This window comes from Labeo rohita, unplaced genomic scaffold, assembly GCF_022985175.1.
Source record: "Labeo rohita strain BAU-BD-2019 unplaced genomic scaffold, IGBB_LRoh.1.0 scaffold_92, whole genome shotgun sequence".
NCBI lineage: Eukaryota > Metazoa > Chordata > Actinopteri > Cypriniformes > Cyprinidae > Labeo > Labeo rohita.
This window is the reverse complement of record NW_026129876.1, coordinates 30,529-40,162: the sequence shown is the minus strand read 5'-3', so window position 1 is coordinate 40,162 and position 9,634 is coordinate 30,529. Positions and strand designations below refer to the sequence as shown.

At 34.5% G+C, this 9,634-nt stretch overlaps 1 long non-coding RNA gene across 1 annotated transcript; it reads right to left on the bottom strand.

The window, feature by feature from the left end:
- Positions 1-2,999: 2,999 nt before the first annotated feature.
- Positions 3,000-8,166, bottom strand: LOC127162381 (uncharacterized). The gene is made up of 3 exons (XR_007827330.1): positions 8,081-8,166; positions 7,895-7,962; positions 3,000-3,501 (listed from the first exon to the last, which is right to left on the bottom strand). It is a non-coding gene; the product is annotated as an uncharacterized LOC127162381 (long non-coding RNA).
- Positions 8,167-9,634: the final 1,468 nt, after the last annotated feature.

The following is a 9,634-nucleotide window of genomic DNA, read 5'->3' as shown; positions in this document are numbered from 1 at the left end:
GTTATGTAAGTTATTTAATACTCAGTATAATGTTGTTTGATGTTTTACATGTCATGAAGAGTATAGTTTTTAGATGGTTTCTATTAGGAGATTTGCGATGATAACATAATGTCAGGAAAACCATTTGGTCCTGGAGTTGATGAGTAGGCTACGGTCTCTTTAGAATAACATTACCTAATTTTTAATAGAAAAAAACTGATGAGCTGCATCCAGTGCACAATCATGTTAGCTAATGAAATTATGAGTTACATTCCATTTTGTTGGCTAAAATTCATTCGTTCGATTCGTCTTTTTCAACGAGTGATTGCTATTAAATCAAGTAACTGGACTGTGCTGGTGGTGCCCTTTCAAATGAGTCATTTGTTTGTGAATCAAACTGAGCACGCTGTTGTAGCATTATACCTGCTAATATAATTCAATGTGCAATCTGAATTAAAATATATATATATATATATATATATATATATATTTATATTTTATGGTAACACTGCCATGTGGGAAGCTCTGACACAAAAGCATTATAGATACATAAGAGAGCCGTAAAATGTAAGTGCATCTTTGTTCTTGAATGGAGGCCTGTCTGTCTGCTGCACTAGAGCAGGCGCACTTTTTTTTTTTTTTTTTTTTTTTTAGAGTGAACGAAAACTTTTAAAGCGTATACATAATGCAATTAAAATCATGCTTAACATTTTACTGCGGTGGGGATTATTATGAGCAAACATAAACTTAAAAGTTTAATCTGAACGCACCATATATATACATACACACACATATATATATAAAAAAGTTTGGTTCCAAAAAGCGATAAATGGCATTTTTTACAAAATTGAGTTCCTGCCAAATTTGAGTATTGTATCTGGTCAGTATTGAAAAGGCAGTTTTTAATTTTATGGCTTTTTACAGCTTTTAATGATTTTTGAGGGAGTTTATTAATGAGATACTGATTTAATACAACAGTTCAATAAACGTTAATACTAAGTGACTAACATTGTTAGTCTGCGCATCTCTATTCAAACACATGAATTTATGAATTTGATTGCACGCACGCCACCTCTGAGCCTCATTAAACATATGAAAATACACCTACAAGCCACTTTTGTGTTCTTCTGTGCCACTTCTGTAGTACAAATTAAGTTTGCTAAAAATCAAATTGTGAAACTTGTGTTTTAAATAAATTCAATGCACACAGACTGAAGTAGTTTAAGTCTTTGGTTCTTTTAATTGTGATGATTTTGGCTCACATTTAACAAAAACCCACCAATTCACTATCTCAACAAATTAGAATATGACCAATCAGCTAATCAACTCAAAACACCTGCAAAGGTTTCCTGAGCCTTCAAAGTGGTCTCTCAGTTTGGTTCACTAGGCTACACAATCATGGGGAAGACTGCTGATCTGACAGTTGCCCAGAAGACAATCATTGACACCCTTCACAAGGAGGGTAAGCCACAAACATTCATTGCCAAAGAAGCTGGCTGTTCACAGAGTGCTGTATCCAAGCATGTTAACAATGTTGAGTTGAAGGAAAAAGTGTGGAAGAAAAAAACTTCACAAGGAATGGACTGAGGCTGGGGTCAAGGCATCAAGAGCCACCACACACAGACGTGTCAAGGAATTTGGCTACAGTTGTCGTATTCCTCTTTTTAAGCCACTCCTAAACCGCAGACAACATCAGAGGCGTCTTACCTGGGCTAAGGAGAAGAAGAAATGGACTGTTGCCCAGTGGTCCAAAGTCCTCTTTTCAGATGAGAGCAAGTTTTGTATTTCATTTGGAAACCAAGGTCCTAGAGTCTGGAGGAAGGGTGGAGAAGCTCATAGCCCAAGTTGCTTGAAGTCCAGTATTAAGTTTGCACAGTCTATTATGATTTGGGGTGCAACGTCATCTGCTGGTGTTGGTCCACTGTGCTTTTTGAAAACCAAAATCACTGCACCTGTTTACCATGAAATTTTAGAGCACTCCATGCTTCCTTATGCTGAACAGCTTTTTTAAGATGCTGATTTCATTTTCCAGCAGAATTTGGCACCTGCTCACACTGCCCAAAGCACCAAAAGTTTAGTTAAATGACCAAAGTGTTGGTGTGCTTGACTGGCCAGCAAACTCACCAGACCTGAACCCCACAGAGAATCTATGGAGTATTGTCAAGAGGAAAATGAGAAACAAGAGACCAAAAAATTCAGATGAGCTGAAGGCCACTGTCAAAGAAACCTGGGCTTCCATACCACCTCAGCAGTACCACAGACTGATCACTTTCATGCCACGCCACGGGGACTATGAAGAGGTGGCTCCAGCTAGCACATCCCTGAATGTCCTCAACTAACCAAGCCAAAAGGCAACAGTGACAAGGAATTTTATAATTAAAGCCTTTTTATTCTTTTTAAATGGTTGTATGTGTGTTTCTCTGCTGAATTACATTTAGCAGTTTCTGGGCCACGTCTGGCCCGGGGACCAACCACAGTAAAGGAATACTTCACTTTTTTTTTTTTTTTTAAACTGGCTAATTTTCCAACTCCCCTAGAGTTAAAAAAGTTGAGTTTTACCATTTTCGAATCCATTCAGCTTATCTCTGGGTCTGGCGGTAGTACTTACTTATAGCTTAGCATAAATCACTGAGTCTGATTAGACCTTTAGCATCTCGCTGCATTATATATATAAAAATATATTAAATAGGCATTAACTCAATTTAATATTTTACTAATTTACTGAGGTGCACTCTAAACCCGGATAAGTTGAATTTACTTAAAAAATTGGAGGAAACTGGTTGCCCTAAAAAATTTAAGTAATGTAAAGTTTATTTAACTTAAAATGTTTTGTAATATGAATTACAAAGATCATTTCATTTAACTTAAAATGTTTTGTAACATCATTTCATTTGCAATTATTATAACTATTATATTTAAGTCAAATATACTAATTTCCAAGTTAAATCTATATCAAATGTTTTATTTTTCCAATTTGTTAACCTAGAAAATTAAGAAAAAAGCAAACAAATAAAGGAACATTAATGCAATTTTCCCTTTTATTTTAAATCAATTCAATTACAAATATTCAATTGAAAACACAACAAAACCATTTTTTCATATCCTGAAAACATTTCCCCATAAAACATGGGAGAAAAAAAAAAAGTTCAAAAAGATACTAGTTCAACAAATTAACTTATCGTTAAGCACACAAACAAGTTTTCCTCAGAATCGCAACAAACAGCATCAAAACGATATGTTTTTTCCACACTCTGAGTTCACACTATTGGCAATACTGAATTTTAGGTGTCAGCTCACCTTTTCCCGACAAAAAATATAAAATACTTTTCATACACTTAGGATAGTCCAGGTGTAGGCAGGGAAATCAGTCTGAAAACAATGGACATAGAAGGCCTGAGATTGGTCAGTTCATCCATTACCAAGCTTTCTTCCAAGATGATTCCCACTCTAGATGAGGTGAGCTGTGAACTTTCTTGATCAACGCTGAGGATTCTTACTGAAGTTTGTCTTGTCAGCTGCCTCCTAACAGAGGAAGAAACAGAACGACAAATACATTATCAAGTCAGTTAGACAATGCTGTTGTTAAATACTCAAAGTCATATGCTGCCTTCACACCATGTCATAATTACTTTAATTCTGAGAGGACAACATTGTGATGTTCAGCTTGTGAGCTGTTCATGTCAATAGACTGGGAATTGCGCTTTTCTATGGCAACACTATCAATGTCTAAATTAATCTGGAGCAGTCAGATACAGTGGTTAGGTGGTACAGCTCTCAGAAAATTTCCAGTTTACAGATGTAATTAGACTTTAGGGTTTACGTTTAATTGTACATCTACAGAATATTTAAAGTAAAATCCACATACAAACACTACTGGAAAGCTTGTAAACAACAGGAATGAGTGCAGGACAGACTCACACCATCATCATTATGAATAATCTTCTGACACACACTGTGCTAGTCAAAGTGATCATCCTCAGAACAGGTCTCAGTTAACCCACGACATACAGTTGATCTTGAACTTTGGTGTGAAGGTGGCATAAATGTGAACAAGGAAATTGTTTTGTTCTTGAATAATTTCCATGTTTGAACAAAGAGACAGGGTTTCACAGACAGGGCTTCACAGACAGGGCTTAGCTTAAGCCAGGACTAGGCCTTAGTTAAATTAAGATACTTAAATAGCTTTTATAAAAACACCTTAAAAGCTTTACTGGTGTGCATCTTGAGAAAAGAAAAATGGCACTGACATATTTTAAAATATGTCATTACAAGGTATTTTCAGTAAAGACTCCTTGTCATGTTATTAAACGTTATTTTATTCTGAGACTGGCCTTAAGCCTTGTCTGTGAAACCAGGAGGAAAATGTGTAAATAGCAGTGCTCTCTTCCCACTGAGCAAAAGTACGTCCAAACGACGTCATTTCAACGTCTTTGTCGGACGTTGAAATGACGTCCCCTGAAGAGCCAGAATGAAAGTTTTTACAACGTCTTTTCATGACGTCTTCTGGACGTCCAATAGTGACGTTCACAGGACGTCTCTAGAAGGTTAAAATTTAGTTCAGATCTGGTCATTATGGACGTATTTTCAACGTCTTAGAAGGTCAACTGCAGTCTCATTTAGATGTCATTTATACTGTTTCTGGACATAATATATACACTCTTAGGCTGCATTCAAGTAAAAATCATGTTTATTTTATTATAATTTTTTATTTGTACTTGTAAATAAACTTACAGACACAGTGTACAAAAACCATGAAAACATTTAAATTTTAACTTAAAATAAATATCAATTGTAATGAATGAGTAAAAGTACGTCCAAACGACGTCATTTCAACGTCTTTGTCGGACGTTGAAATGACGTCCCCTGAAGAGCCAGAATGAAAGTTTTTACAACGTCTTTTTATGACGTCTTCTGGACGTCCAATATTGACATTCACAGGACACCTCTAGGAGGTTAAAATTTAGTTTAGATCTGGTCACTGTGGACGTATTTTCAGTGGATAACAACTGTAACAAATAACATACAAAACATACATTATGTTCACCTGTTGGAGCTGAACTGAGGGGGAAAAAACGTCTAATTCTGACACAAGAGAAGTTTAAAACCTTCTGTACATACTAAAAAAAAATAGTTTAGCAGTTTCAGTATCATATTAAATAAGTTTGTGATAGGCTTAATTTAAAATAAATATTGCTTGTAATGAATGGCTCGTTTTGTCGATGCCCATGTTAATGAATCAGAGGGTAAATGTGAACGCAGAAAGAACAACACAAACAATCTTTTCAACCACATTATAATCATTATTGCTGTGTAAGACATTTAAGTAACAGAAGTACTGGGATTAAAGTTTATAGTTAGGGTATAAACACTTATTTTCTACAGTAGCGATCAAAACGAAACTATCTTGTATGTATAGTAACGCTTAACCTCTTCCGCCAGGAGGTGGCGACAATTGCCCATTTAAAAAAAGTATGTCATTGAATCATTCATTCAGGAAATTTCAATAGTCAAACAAGTCTTAATGAAGTGAGACACTGACTCCCTTCATTAAATGTTTTTATTATTATTATTATTATTTTGTTTAAATGAATATGTTTTTAAAAGTCTTAAGCAGTGAATAGTTTGTCAGAACCACTAGTAAATTGTTATTTTGTTTAGTTTTCCAATCTTTTTTCTCCAGAATCGTGTTCTCCAATTTATTAAAAACAAGTGGGATTTGCAATTTATCCAGAATCGTGAAGCTCTTGTTTAAATGTTGTTTATTACTGCATATTATTCCATTAAAATGGAAGTTTAATTTCATAAAGTTCAAAATACACCTAAATGTTTTTTGCATTTTATCTTTTTCAGTTGAATAAAAGACTATTTTCCCTATATTTTAATCATTGAGGATTTCTTAAGAAAAGTTTAAAATTCTCGTCTCGTTCTCGTGAACCCAGTCTCATGTCGTCTCGTGGGATAAGTGTCTCATCACACCCCTAATATATATATATATATATATATATATATATATATATCTGTTCTGAATGGCAATTAATTTAAATTATTTGGAAAAGTGTTTGTTAAGTTTATTAACATTTGTTTTATTTATCAGTATTTACCTTATTTCTGAAAGTAACAGCAAAATGTGCCTTATACACCAATGCAACTTATGCATGTTTTTTTCCTGACCTGGTGTAACTGTCTGGAAAATATGGTAAATTAGGCCTATATTGTGCTGTATTATTACACAGTTCATATAAAATAGGGACAATTTGCACCAATAAAACAATTATATTATGTTCATTATACTCCTATCCACATTAACTTTAGCCTTAAACACTGTTATATTTATGAGGGGGTCCTTGGAAAATCTTCTTCCCTGCAAGAGGTCCCTGGCTCCAAAAACCCATGTGCTAGTGGACAGGCCTCCATATACAGCAGAGAGTCTGGTGTGGGAGGTGGAACTTCTGTCCAGGTTGACAAAACATCTCATCTCGTCTTCATGAACTGCCCTGAAAACAACATTGAAATATTAACGATTATTATTATTATAACTACAAATATAGCTTCACAATGCTCATTATGACCTCTTTGGTAAACATATGATCAGAAAAAACTGCCAGACTGATATTTAGTCTTTAGTGAATTTACTGAAAGTCTATTTTACTACAAGAACACACACTTAACACAAGATAAAGTTTTGAAAATCTTACATTATTGTGAAGTTACGTGTTTTAGTGACTAATTTAGACAATTAAAAGGGATCAACATAAATTTACCTCAGACTGTAACTTCACTGACCACTTTACTCGCAAATTAACCAACAGGGAGATATAAAAATTACAAAAAGTTGAATTTGAAATCGTCATAACACAGAACAAAATACATCTAAAGTGAAATTTAACATTAGATTGACAAAACGACGAATAAAGGTACATTTATATCGCTTACCTTCGGCTTAGCATCCGTCCGTGTCTCAGATGACCGTTAGAGACCGTTACTGTTTAAATTTCCAAATAGCAGCGTTGCGGTGTGAAGGCTGTTCGTTGGTCAAGTTGGGTCCCATCCTCTGTACGTTTTATAAAGTGTCCTTAACGTAAAATTAAATAAATTACACGACGGATCTATCGTGGTGGTTATATCTTCAGTCTTTGGTAATACACAATATCAATATCTTCCGTCTTCGCGGCTGCTTGCGCCATCACGTTTACGTCACTACGTTAATGCCCCTCACGCAAGCGCACGTTTAAATATAGATCTATTTATTAAATTAAATTTAAATGTATTTATTAAATATATTATTATTATTAAAATATATAATAAACAATAATATTGTGTTAATATTCTGTATTATTATTCAATATTTAAATATATTTATCTATTATATTTAAATCTCTTTACATCTATTTAACTTAAACTTTAACTTAACTTAATCACACACACATAGATGTAAGCGGCTGTTTCTGTCAATGTCCTAGTGAAAAATACTACACATAAAAAAAAATAATAATAATAATATTAATAATATTAATAAAATAATTAAATGGCCGCATTATGTTACTGACATGATGTTTTTATACAAATATTACACTGTTTTAACACGTAAATGTTTTATAAAAATGATATTTACATTTTTTTAAGTCAGAACTTTGTCATGTTTAATTGTATAAAAAGTTCTTAAGTCGATTTCCTGAACCTGTTCTGCACGTTATACAGACGTCCAGGAAAACCCCTTAATAGACGTTCAAATTTTGAACTGCATATCTACGTCCAAGGGACGTCGTAGTCCGACGTCCAGATACTGTACTGGATTTGCACGTCGTGTAGAAGTACAAATATGGTCCTCGACCGACCGACGCAATATAGACGTGATCTGCACGTCGGGTGGACGTCTCATGTTTGTTGGGTTATCAGTTATTAGGATCATACTTACACTTTCAAAGCATCTCTTCCATTTCTTCTTTCTTCCAAAACAAGATAGTCGTTAAGAGGACTCTGAACCTAGATAGAACAGAAGTATATTCATCCGCCTTTGTATTTATACCGCTAATTAACGAAAACTTACGCTTTCAATAGCCATGTCTAAATTAAACGTGGTACATTAACGTACTGCACTCACCATATTAGCTCCACCTTTGTCGCTCCTCGGCTGGAATCGCGGCTACTGTATGAGTAAAACTACATTTACGCTCCTCACAAACAACAGCTCCTCAAATGAAAAAGAAATCATTGAAAGAAAAAGGCAAAAAATGTTAGTCGAACTCGCCAGTCAGGGGTTCAAGCGCAGGCGAGTAAGAACACTAGCTATCAACGGATGAGAAATGTCCCGTCGTTTAGACGAACAACAACTTTTGCCGATCACAAAGAGTTTCTCGAGGGACGTGATAAAAGATAAATGGCGGAAAACAATGCCAATAGAACTATCTAAATCTAAATTTCCACATTCATCCACAGCTTAAATTCATACACAATCACAGTGACAAAATGGCGCTGTTACTCGCAGCACCGGTGGAGGAGGCGTGGTCAGGAGATAAATTTCATAATACGAGTTAATTTAACTTAAGTTTATTCACAGGTTCAAATATGTCTACAAATTAGTAGAATCTACTTATATTTTATAAGCAATGCAGTAAAACTTAAATATTGTGTTCAATTGTAATTAAATGGTTTAATTAGATACAAAATCCGGGCTTACAGTGTGGCATATTTGTTAATTTACTAAACATGATGATAACATTTAAAATTGTTCGTTAGTAGCGTTTTCATTCTGTAAAATTAACGGTCGCCTCAGGGCGCTCTACGACCATTGGCATATATGCTTCTCGGGAGAGTTCCAAGATACTACAAACAATAAACACATAAAATTATGAACGTGTTAATGTGTATTTATTTTTGTTCACAGTATTTTAATAGTATTTAATGATTGTGAGCATATAAGCATTTCAAAACAAATTAATACCATTTATGAAACCATAAAGCTGACGCAGAGGTATGTATAATTACAATATAAAGTAATTTAAAGTGTTATTGCTATTATTTTTTATTTTTTAAAATAAGGTACATGTAATATAAAAATACATATGTGACAAAGATATTTTTTTGCAAAGTGTATACGTCACCATCCAAATCCGTTCACTTAATTTCGTTCACTCCTTCTGATATAGTCCATCAACGGCCATTCACTTTATAGGGATTAGTGAATGAGTGAATGAGTGAACGAGTGAGCGATTTCGAACACAGCTTATGTTCAGGTGCTGCGTAATATCATTGTGCCTGCTGCACCCATGGTACGGCAGCAAAGTTCCTTGATTATTACGCCGGAAAGAGAGTATAGTTCCTAGCCATATCGGCCTAGAAAATCAAAACTTTTCATTTTCCATCGGATTTAGTATGCAATGTAACCACAGAAGAGTCAAAATTCAAATAGGAAAAATATCAAGATTCTTTGATCATTTTTTAGCAAGATGCTAATGGTCTAATCAGATTCAATGATCTACGCTAAGCTATGCTAAAAGTGCTACCGGCAGACCCAGAGAAAGGCTGAATGGATTAAAAAACGGTAAAACTGAGAAAATGAGCCTATTTTCAAAATAGGGGAATGTTCCTTTAAAGTGCATGGGCCAGACAAGTCCAGGCCACATAAAATAAGTAAGTCATTTTACAAGGTGTGGGC